General features: G+C 44.3%; 1 protein-coding gene across 2 annotated transcripts in view; it reads left to right on the top strand.

Annotated features, from left to right (window-relative positions):
- Positions 1-397: 397 nt before the first annotated feature.
- Positions 398-12,199, top strand: part of CNST (consortin, connexin sorting protein) — a 178,297-nt gene continuing 166,495 nt past the window's right edge. For both annotated transcript variants that reach the window (XM_077486144.1, XM_077486145.1), the window contains exon 1: positions 398-537. The gene's annotated coding sequence lies outside the window, so the exon portion shown is untranslated. The remainder of the gene's footprint in view (positions 538-12,199) is intronic.

A 12,199-nucleotide genomic window follows, 5' to 3' on the forward strand; every position in this document is an offset into this window, starting at 1 on the left:
AGACAAACATGGCAAGTCGATCGGTTGTGTGGCGGAAAAATAAACATACAGGGTCCACCGTGGCTTTTTTGTCGCCCTTAAAAAACACTTATGATCGATCGATCCTGTATGATTTTTGTTTTTTCTGCCATAGCAGACTGGGGTTGAATGGAATTATCACCATGCATTTAGCTGTGCTATTTACATCTTGCTCGAGCAATTGGCCGCTCAGTCTTATTGCACCGTGTATGGCTATCATTACAACGGAGCACTATATACAATGTTCTGCATCTTCTATTCCACAGGAAACATAACGTCAGCTCGGAGGACACAGCACAGAGACAGCGTCCCCTGACTCCCACCTGTCCCTACCCAGCATGCTGTGCGCACCCTCCGTGCCTGCACACCCCGCCTCTCTATGGTGACGTATCCCCGGGCTGGTCACGTGACGTGTCGGTGGCCTCATCTTTGTTGCGTTGGTTGGCTAGTGAGGGAGCGGAGAGCCCGGAATAGGGTGTTCTGTCATGGGGGCTGGATAACGACACCGCTACGGTATAGGTGAGTGAGAGTATGTGTATATATATATATATATAGGGTCCTCTAGTAATGATGGCTTTCAGTCCTGTCACTGGTCATAGAGCTGGGGGTGACAACGTTCTTTACTGAATGACACTCAACTGAAGGGAGCACTCAGAATCTGGAGCAGCTGTACATGGCAACCAATCAGCATCTAGCTTTCATTTTCAAAGCTCAGCTGCACAACCTGAAGCTAGAAGCTTATTGGTTGATGAAGAGCTGCACCAGGCTTACTAAATCCCTTCTTTATAATTTAAGTTATTAGGTGTCCATGTATTGGAGGAGCTGATTGGCTGTGTGAATTCTTCTGTGGAAGCCGTATTGTAGAGGATTCTGAAGTGTATTGGACTTCTACTGCCATATGATGATGGGGAATATTGGTGCAGGCTTGTAGTCTAGCTGTACCATGGCAGAGATGCTGCATGTAGTGAAAGCGGACCTTCCCTCTAAGCGCTCTCATTTCCTCCCTCCATCCCTTCCCCCTCCACAAGTTTGACCACTTGTCTGCCAGAGCAATTTTTTTTTTTTTTTTTTGCACATGCATTAACCATTTACTTACTGGGCACTTAATACCCCCTCCTGCCCAGACCAATTTTTCAGCTTTCAGCGCTGACACACTTTGACAATGGCGCGGTCATACAAATGACAACTGCGCGGTGGTGCGACATGGCTCCCAAACAAAATTGATGTCTTCCCCCCCCCCCCCCCCCCCACAAATAGAGCTTTGCTTTGGTGGTATTTGATCACCCCTGTGGTTTTTATTTTTTTGCGCAAACAAAAAAAAAAGGCATCAAGGAAAAAAACGCTGAGTTTAGGCTGATGCGTATTATACATATTTTTGGTTAAAAAAATCGCAATAAGCATTTGGTTTGCGCAAAAGTTATAGCGTTTACAAAATAGGGGATAGTTTTTATGGCATTTTTATAATTATTATTTTTTTTTTTTACTACTAATGCCGGCGATTAGCGTGGGGTGTGTGTGTGGTTTTTTATTTATTTATTTATTTTTTTTCTTCGTGACTGCTACATGGCGGAATTGTCCTTTTATACAGCAATCAGTGCTATATACGTGCACTGATTCCTGTGTAAATAACACTGGCAGTGAAGGGGTTAAGTGTGTGACCTGGTGTGTGTGTGTCTACGTGTGACACGTCACTGATCATAGCTCCCGATGACAGGGAGCAGAGATCAGTGACATGTCACTAGGCAGAACGGGGAGATGCTTGTTTACATTAACATCTGCCCGTTCTTCCTCGTCTTCCTGTGAGACGAACGCCGGTATCGCCGCTGCGATCGAGTCCGCGGGACCCGTGATCCTACCCATTACAGGTACGCCCATTTGCCTGTCCGTGCTATTCTGCCAACGTACATTGGCATGCGCCGGTCAAGAAATGGTTAATCATAGCTAGGGGTTTTTATTTTAATTTCCACAAAAATTGGAAATATTTAAAGAATGTAAAATCATGTCTCATAGTTTGTTATGAAATTTTGCAATAAAGGTAATTTTTCTTCTTCATTGACATGTGCTGATGAGGTGGCACCAGTGGCCACTGATAGGCAAAAGATAAGGTGGCACTGGAGGGCACTGATGGGTACCACTGGTAGGTAACACTGATGGGCAACACTGTAGATGAGACACTGGTAGGCGGCACTGTTGTGCACTGCTAGGTGGCACAGGTGGGCATGGATGACTCTGGCTGCTCTCCTTAATTGGGTCAGATGTCTCTCTGAGAGCCGCCGGTGATCGGCTTCTTTCTTTTTTTTTTCTCCTCGCACTGTTAGTTCGAAGAGAAAAAATAGCCGATTACCGGCTCTGTTTACATCACATAATCTGCTGTCATTGGCTCACAGCTGATCACTTGGTAAGGGGTTGGGATCGACTAGAGGTCGACCGATATATCGGCCGATATTTGCCGTTTTTTAAATAATCGGCATCGGCCGATTTTGCTGATAAAAAGCCGATTTAGAACTACAGGGGGACTTTGAAATGTCAGTGTGAAGAAGTCAGTGTGAGTTGCCTGAGTCGTCATAGCAACACTTTCCTCCTCTCTGGGCAGACTGCCAAGAAAAGAACTAAATGATACAATGTTTACACTTCAATGAATGAAGTCATCTCTGTGTGTAGAAGTTCTCAGTTTAACCATTTAAAGACTAAGGGCCGGTTCACACAGCGAGGCGAGGCGACACGGCTCGCCTCGCCTCGCTCCCGCAAGTCGCCCCCATTCTGTACTATGGAACCGTTCTGAGAGGAGCGACTCGAGTCGCTCCGACTCAGAAAAAAGGTTCCTGTACTACTTCGGGGCGACTTCGGGGGCGACTTGCATTGACTTCTATACAGAAGTCCTCTGCAAGTCGCCGCTGAGCTCCCCGCAGGTCGCGGCGAGGTAAGTCGGAGACGCCTCGCCGCGCCTCGCTGTGTGAACCGGCCCTAAATCTTTTCTGACACTTGATGCTTACAAGTAAAAATCCTGTATTTTCTGCCAGAAAATCACTTAGACCCCCCCAAAAATTATATATAATTTTTTAGCAGAGATCCTAGGGAATAAAATAGTGGTTGTTGCAATATTTTATGTCACACGGCATTTGCACAGAGGTCTTTCAAATGCATTTTTTTGGGAAAAAAATACACTATTTAAAAATAAAATAAAAACAGTAAAGTTAGCCCATTTTTTTTTTTTTGTCCAAAAGTTTTGACTACCTGTTTTTATTTAATATATAGGTTTTTTTTTTTTTTTTTTTAATCTAAATCATACATACAAGTAAACTGATTGGAGATTTGTTTTGTTTAATAAATGTTTAAATGTAAGAAATTTTCTGTATTTTCTGCTTTCACACTGGAGCGTTGATGTTAAAACGCAAGTTTTAGCGGCTCTTTACCATCATTTTAGCGGTGCTATTTGGCTGCTAGTGGGGCACATATAACCCAGCTAGCGGCCAAGGAAGAGGTTAAATGCGCCCATGAAGCACTGCTGCCAAATCTCTTTGCATGCGCTTCTGCAGTGGTGCCCATTCATATCAATGGGCATGAGTGGTGGAGGAGTGGTATACACCATTCCAAACGTGCTGCTTGCAGGACTTTTTTTTAAGATCCTGCCAGCGCATCGCCTCAGTGTGAAAGCACTCGGTCTTTCACACAGACTGCAGGGGAGCCGTTTTGCAGGCACTTTACAGGCGCTATTTTTAGCCCAAAAGCGCCTGAAAAACACCCCAATGGGAAAGGTGTGTTAGATCAAGGGGGATTAAAAAAATAATAATAATAAATAAAAAAGGAAAAAAATAAATAAATAAAATAAAATCGGCCTAACATATCGGCCCAAAAAAATCGGCATCATATATCGGCTATCGGCCGCCATGATTTCTAAATATCGGCATCGGCATCGGCCAGAGAAAAACCCATATCGGTCGACCTCTAGGATCGACCCCTTACTCTGATCTGTGATCAGCGGAGTCTCATAGACTTGCTGATTACAGAGCGTTCCATGCAGGCCCTGCAGGGAGCTCGCAGGCTGCTCGGGCACAGGAGGACGTCTACTGATGCCCTCCCAGCAAAGTAGGTCTGCACTGTAGCCGTCATTGGGCTATAGCCTGGATCTGAAGAAGTTAAAACCTGCATTAGAGAATAAAATGGTGGTAGTTGCATATTTATATGTTGCACGATATTTGCACAGGTAATTTTATCAAATGCATATTTTCAGGAAAAAGTACACTAAAGTGAATTTTAGTGCAAACACAACATTATAGCCAATTTAAATTTGTTGGTAAAAATTTTAAAAGGTGGGGTTGTGTCGAGTAAATAGATGCTAAACAGGCCAAGTCCAAAAATTGCACACAGCTGTAGAATCGCAAAAAAAAAAAACGATGGTACCCAAAATCCTCCCTAGGTAATGCGTTAAGTCTTAAAGCAGTTGTAAACCCTGTGAGAAAACAAACAAACAAACCAAAAAAAAACCCTGTAAGACAAAGACAAAGGCATAATGAGCTAATATGCACCCCATGCTAGGACATTATGAAGTACTTACCTTGAAACAAAGCCCCAGCAGCTGCATCGGGTCACCGCTCAGGGGGCTGACATATTCCCCCGGCGTCACCTTTAGGTTGATGCCACTCCTGCACATGCTTGCACAATAAGCCGGACCTTCAGAGCGCATGTACCGCTGACATCAGGGGCTGCATGCAGGGGGAATAGCTAGCTCCTAAACCAGGGATATGCAATTAGCGGACCTCCAGCTGTTGCAGAAATACAAGTCCCATGAGGCATAGCAAGACTCTAACAGCCACAAGCATGACACACAGAGGCATCAAAACTACAAGGCATGATGGGACTTGTAGTTTTGCAACAGCTGGAGGTCCGCTAATTGCATATCCCTGTCCTAAACCGTGCCCATTTAGGAGATATTCGTTTTACATACAAGTAAGCCTTATTATAGGCTTACCTGTAGGTAAAAATCACAAAGCGGGGTATACATCCTGTTCACATCGGCACGATTTGACAGGTCCAAATTGCATGACAAGTCGCACACTATCATTGGTAATGGAACTGTTCAAATCGGTGCTGCGCCGATTTTGAAAAAGTGGTTGTTTCGGGTGTGACTTGCAGGGACATCTGTGTGTGAATTTGCACAGATGTCATCCAAGTCGCACCTGAAGTTGCACTGACGCGCGGCTTTGAAATCGCGCTGTTTTTAACCACTACAATACAGGGCACTTTCACCCCCTTCCTTCCCAGCCCAATTTTCAGCTTTCAGCGCTCTAGCGCTTTCAGTGACAATTGCGCGGTCATGCTACACTGTACCCAAATGAAATTGTTATCATTTTGTTCGCACAAATAGAGCTTTATTTTGGTGTTATTTATTCACGACTCCGTTTTTTTTTTTTTTGCGATATAAGCGCAAAAAAAGCGGAAATTTGGGAAAAAAACAATATTTTCTTTTTTCTATTTGAAAAGAAATCCAATAAAATCAAATTTTGTCATAAATTTAAGCCAAAATGTATTCTGCTACATGTTTTTGGTAAAAAAAATTCCGTTAAGTGTATAATAATTGGTTTGTGTGATCACGTACATATGTACGCAAATGATCATGTACATATGTGTGCAGGTGATCACGTACATATGTGTGCAGATAATCATTGGGACATGTGATTTTAGTGGGACATATGTGGGGGACAAGTTTTTATTATTAGGGACATGTGTTTTTATTATTTGGGGACATGTATGTTTTGGGGACATATGTGGGGACTGTGTTTTCACTGTGTGGTGTGTTGTGTGTTTACACTACACTGATGATCAGTGAGTAAAAAGCTGTGAAAAGCAGCCCATACTCACTGATCATCAGCCGGCTGCAGCGATCTGCTCTCCTCTCCTCAGCGGTGACTTCCGTGTGAGGAGAGGAGAGCCGATTGCCTAGCAACCGGCTGTTTGTTTACATCACATGACGGCCGTGATTGGACACGGCCGTCATGTGATCAGGAGGGCCAATCACAGAGCCCTCCTGCCGATCTGAGATGTGCCGTGTCCGGGTGACACAAGCACATCGGGATCGCGCCGCTGCACGGGCGATCCCGCTACTCCTGAAGGACGTTCCTGAACGTCCTATCAGGAGCAGGCGGCTCCCACCCGGCCGTATATATACATTGGCCGGGTGGGAAGTGGTTAAAGTTGGATTTAGTGTGAACCGGGGCTCACAGGTCCTCAGTTTAGAGTTGGCTGTGAACAATGGCCCTTCAAATATGTTAAATTAATTTTGACCCTTTTTTTTTTTTTTCCTGTTATTGCTATTGCATAGGGGGCTAATAATCCTCTAGTGCAACTGTTCCAGCACCCTATCCCCTTCTCACATCCCGGGAGGTACCAGAAATCCATGAAAGGCCGGGGCTGTTCGCTGGTAACCACAGAACCGAGTGCTGCACTTTTCCTGTATGCAATGCTCAGATATTTCTCAGGGCGTATACATCTCTGCACCTATGTGAATGAGCCCTAAGGACTTATTTAGACGTGCTTTGAAATTTTAGAAATGAACGGCTATTAACAAGACTATATTTTACACTCATGTAAAAAAAAAAAAAAAAAAAAAAAAAAGTTTTGTTTCAAGGCCTCATTTACATGGACATACTTAAAGTGATACTAAAGTCTCAGGTTTTTTTGATTAAAAATAACATAACATGTTATACTTGCCTGCTCTGTGCAGTGTTTTTGCACAGAGAACCCCTCGATCCTCCCTCCTCTTCTGGGGTCTCTCCCCAGTGCTCCTGGCCCCTCCCTCCTGCCTATTGGCCCCACAGCAAGCAGCTTGCTATCGGGAACCCACCTGAGCCACAGCTCCCTGTGTCCATCCAGATACTGAGCCGCGCCCCCCGCCCCTTATCTCTCCTCATTGGCTCACTAACTTTGACAGCAGCATGAGGCAGTGGCCCCACTGTGTGTCTCTGCCAATCAGGAGGGAGAGTCCTGGACAGCCAAGTTTTTCCTGCAACATCGCTGGAGGCTCATGAAAGCATTAGGGGGGCTGCTGCACACAGAAGGTTTTTTATCTTAATGCATTAAAATAAAAACAACCTTCTGCCTCTACAATCACCTTAAGCACACATCCATGCTAAAGGGCCATATTCACCCACATGGGGTGAACAGGTGTTGTGTGTATCCCAGTAGATGTAGTCACATGTCAATTGGGACAAAACGTCTGCACGGACACTGCTGCTGATCCCAATTCGACATCTGTGTGGTTGCGTGTCCCCAAACTCACACTGTCTGTGTTCGGGGACGCACACCCAAACCCACATGGGTGTAAAATTGGGATCTGCTTCTGTGTCACAGTTGACATGATAGGTACTATCTGCATGAGGATGCATGCAACACAATGCCTTTTAGGCATCTAGATGTGGTGAAGATGACTTGCTGAAGTTCAAACTGAGTGTCAGAATGGGGAAGAAGGCTATTTGAGTGACTTTGAACGAGGCATGGTTGTTGGTGCCATACGGGCATTGAGTATTTCAAAAACTGCTGATCTACTGGGATTTTCACACAAAACTATCTCTAGAGTTTACAGTGAATGGTCCGAAAAAGAGAAAATATCCAGTGAGTGGCTGTTTTGTGGCTGAAAATGCTTTGTTGATGTCAGAGGAGAATAAGCAGACTGGTTTGAGATGATAGAAAGGCAACAGTAACTCAACCACTTGTTACAACCAAGGTTTGCAGAAAAACATTTCTGAACGCACAACACATCGAACATTGAAGCAGATGGGCTACAACAGCAGAAGACTCACTCTGGTTGTGACTTCTGTCAGCTAAGCACAGGAAACTGAGGCTACAGTTCGCACAGGCTCACCAAAATAGAACAATAGAAGATTGGAAAAACATTGCCTGGTCTGATTTCAGCTGCGACATTTAGATGGTAGGTTTAGAATTTGGCCTAAACAACATGAGAGCATGGATCCATCCTGCCTCGTTTCAACAATTCAGGCTGGTGGTGGTTTAATGATGTGGAGGATATTTTCTTGGCACACTTTCGGCCCCTTCATACCAATTGAGCATCGTTTAAATGACCTACCAGAGTATTGTTGCTGACCATGTCCATTCCTTTATGACTACAGTGTACCCATCTTCTGATGGCTCCTTCCAGCAGGATAATGCACAAGTCACAAAGCTCAAATCATCTCACCACTGTTTTTTTTAACATGACAATTGGTTGTCTGTACTCCCAATGGCCTCCACAGTCATCCCTTTTCAATCCAATAGAGCACCTTTTTGGAAGGGGACATTAGCATCATTGATGTGCAGCTGACAAATCTGCATGATGCTATCATGTTGTTAATAATAATATTATTCACAATTTATATAGCGCCAACAGTTTACACAGCTCTTTACAATGTATAGGGGGGACAACACAATTACAGTACACTTAGTTCAATACAAAAGGTACAGGAGGGCCCTGCTCGTAGAGCTTACATTCTAAAGGGAGGGGATGGTGGTACAAAAAGTAATAGCTGCAGAGAATGATTTGATGGGGGTGACTCGGGGACAGTTGTTTAGGTGGGTTTGGGATAGGCTTTTCTGAATAAATGAGTTTTCAGGGATCTCCTAAAGGTGGACAAGGTAGGGGCTGATCAGATATACTGGGGCAAGGAGTTCCAGAGGATGGGAGAGGCTCTGGAGAAGTCTTGAAGGCAAGCATAGGAGGAGGTAACAAGGGAGCTAGAGAGCAGGAGGTCCTGAAAGGAGCGGAGGGGACGATTTGGGCGATATCTGCAGATGAGGTTGGTGATGTAGATGGGGGCGATTTTGTGAATGACCTTGTATGTTATGGTTGGCATTTTGATGGTTGGGTAGGGGGAGCCAGTGAAAGGATTGGCAAAGAGGAGTAGCAGTCATGGTTCAGTTAGTGAGGTGTATTAGTAAGGTCCAGAATCTCTGGGGAATGTTTCCAACACCTTGTTCCATCCATGCCACTAAGAATTAAGGCAGTTCTAATGGCAAAAAGGGGGTCCAACCCAGTACTAGCAAGTTGTACCTAATAAGTAACCGGTGAGTGTATGTGCAGCCCAATCTGGCAATACACGGCCCACACATGGGTGAATGCTTTAGTATACTATTGTGCCTGTGGTGTTACACCAGTGTGACTCAGAGGAAATGTTTTGTCACCAGACCATGATTGGTTGTGCGGGGAGGAGGTGACAATTTGAGCAGTTTTTGATAGAGTGCAGAATTGTTGAACCCTCTGGTTTTGTGTCATCTGTGTCCTGTTGGGAACATTCCCCTTCTTCCTTTTTAGATACAACAGAAAGTGAAAGGACATGACACTGAGAGGGAAATGTCACTGGAACAAGTAGTGTTCCTATTGGAGGATGTCTCCTTCCTGTTCTGGTGACAACTCAAAATGTGGGGTGTCTTTCATTGGACAGCCTTCTTTAGGATACATCGAGAGGGTAAATAACCCCCGCAGGGACACAGGTAGTAGTAAATACCTGATAGTTTTCAGCCCCTCACCATTCTAAACTAAACCTGAATAAAAGTTTTGGAAGCCATGGAAGATAAAGTTGGCTATATTTAGAAGAGGTCACATAATGCATTTGATGGGAAAACGCCTCTAGAGGAAATGCAAACGTGTACATATATTTTATTGTGCTTGGTAAATGATGCTGATGATTGGATGTTCCTATAATTTCTGACTCACGGACTGAGTATGAGTAAAGGCCATTTACATATTTAAAACAAACCTGTTTATCCTTGGTGTCAGTGTTTTGCAATGCTCACTATTACCCTTAGCAGGTCCCACACACACACTGCTCCTACAAGCATATTGGTGCAGCAGGTTACAGACTGTTTCCTATGAGGCTCCCAGAAGCTTAATAGAGGCATCTGTCACTTGTGTATTCTTTCATAAAATCCCAGTCACCATGGTGATCACAAATTGACCAGGAAATGTCCTCTCATTTAGTGTTCTGAAATGTCCCATCTGCTCCCTATCAAAATACTTTTCTCCCTTCTGTTCTGATGTTGTGGGCCCAACACTGTTGGGTACTGTATGGGTCTGGTAAAAATGGTTACATTATCATGGATGTAAATACCACATAGGTGCGTGTTGGGACTTTGAACTGGAGTGAATGTAGGTATTGGCACCTACTTTTGTAAAATTGTATACTGGGGATGCTGGAGACCTGCTGCAATGATTTAAAGTGTTTCTAAACCCAGGACCCTGCATTCACTATATCTGTTCTCCCACAAAATATACAGATCATGGTCCCTTAAAGCAGATTACACAACTCAGTGCTTGTGCTGTGTAATCTGCCCCCCCTCTAAACTCTATTAAAAAAAAAAAAAACACCGTAAACCTACCACTTCCTGTGTACGCCCTCTCTACACCGACCATGAAAATCAGGGCTGTTCCACTCTGATCACTGTGGTCAAAGTACGTCCCTCCGTCATATGTATCTGTCCCCTCTGCTTTCCTCTCTCTCCTGCCTGTCCTCTCCCTCGGTTTCTGTCTCTGGCCCGCCCCCTCGCCGCTATTTTTGTAAAATAAAAACTTTAAATTATCACTGTCCGCCTCTCTATTAGAGGCTGGCATAGCACACTATGTCAGTAGTTTAAAAAAACGAGTGTTCTAAATGCCAAATTTGAGCTGTCTTCAGGCTGGTCACGTGACTCGTGGCCGCTTTACAGCTCCGATACAGGGCTTCTGTGGAGGAGACGAGCTGCCACGTAATATTCCTGGCTGACATCAGAGGGAGATCACAGCCCCTCCCACAGAAGCAATCCATTGGAGCTAGAAAGCAGCTGCGAGTCATGTGACTGGCCTGAAGATTGCTCAAATTAGGTATTTAGAACACTTGTGTGTTTGTTTTTTTTGTTTGTTTGTTTTTTTAACTGCTGACATAGTGTTCTATGCCAGCCTCTAATAAAGGGGCTAACATAGTTTTATATAGATGGGCCAATAAACCCTTAAAACACATCGTTTGTGTGTCACCGTACAGGTACGTCGGTTCGCACAGGAGATCCAACCTGCCTCAGTAAATGTACGTGAGCTGGTCGGCAAGTGGGTAAATAGAGAAATCTTAGGGGCTAGGAATTTCGAAGGTGAAAGAGATGAGGAAGCACAGGTCAGAAGGGCTTAGTCTGATGTTCACTATGGAAAAAAATATAAAAAACTTTTAACAATTTCTGTGTTGCGATACCCCTGTAGAAGCTGCTTTGTTCAGTCTGTTCCTCTGCCTCTCAACCCTAATAACAGCCTCCGCCCCCTCTGGCACACCTGGCAATAGTGTAAGTGCAATGACCAATGAGAAACATGCACGTTATGATTAAACACAAATTCTTTACTGCAATATTTATGTGGAAAGATGACTAACAGTATATATTCAAGTAATCAACTAGAGGGCAATAACTGAGATTAAGAGCAATATAGCTCAATCCTATATTCAAGCTTCTCTCAGGGGATTCCAAACCTGAGACTGTCCCCAAGAGCAGAGGCATACTTAAATGGCAGATAAATCACAATGTGACACTTTAACTTGGATTGGTTACCTTTACTCTGGTTGGCTATGAGTCCAAGCAGGAGGAGAGCAAAGGAATGACTCTTTGTCAGGCCTCTGTCTTCTGTCCCCTGACACCACAGGCCCAACTTTAAACACTATAAAAGTCAACAGGTAATATCTTAACTTCTTAGATAAACTGTCCTACACACCCAATTCACACGCAGAGCCCTGAATATGTGTGTGTGCGGATCCGTATGGCACTTGTAGCTTTAGTCCTTTTGAAGAAAAGGTCAAGATTGGTGTCTTCAGCTAGCCAGTTTCGTTGGTGCACTTAAACCCCTGTTGCAGGCCCAAACAACACAACTGGCCCTGCTCATCAAGTGAAATGGGCAGGATGCTCCTCAGCAAGGTGAGAATACAATGATGTCTGTACAGTGTCCCAGAAATGGATAACCTTTATTCCTGTGGTACTAAAAGTGTCAGCAAGATGACTACCAGCAACAATGTCTGTATATAGTGTTCATACTCCTTCTATGGTGCAGTGTCTCTGTTTCCTGCAGATGGGCAAAATGCCCTTTCACCAAATCCTGTGATCAAGGCACAAACGAACTTCCTGGAACAGCAGGCTTTCTTGGTGACCCAACTAGTCACCTCACACTGGAGCGCTTCACCATCGG

The sequence above is a fragment of the Lithobates pipiens genome, unplaced genomic scaffold (genome assembly GCF_037356315.1).
Source record: "Lithobates pipiens isolate NorthernLeopardFrog02 unplaced genomic scaffold, aLitPip1_a1.2 Scaffold_18, whole genome shotgun sequence".
NCBI lineage: Eukaryota > Metazoa > Chordata > Amphibia > Anura > Ranidae > Lithobates > Lithobates pipiens.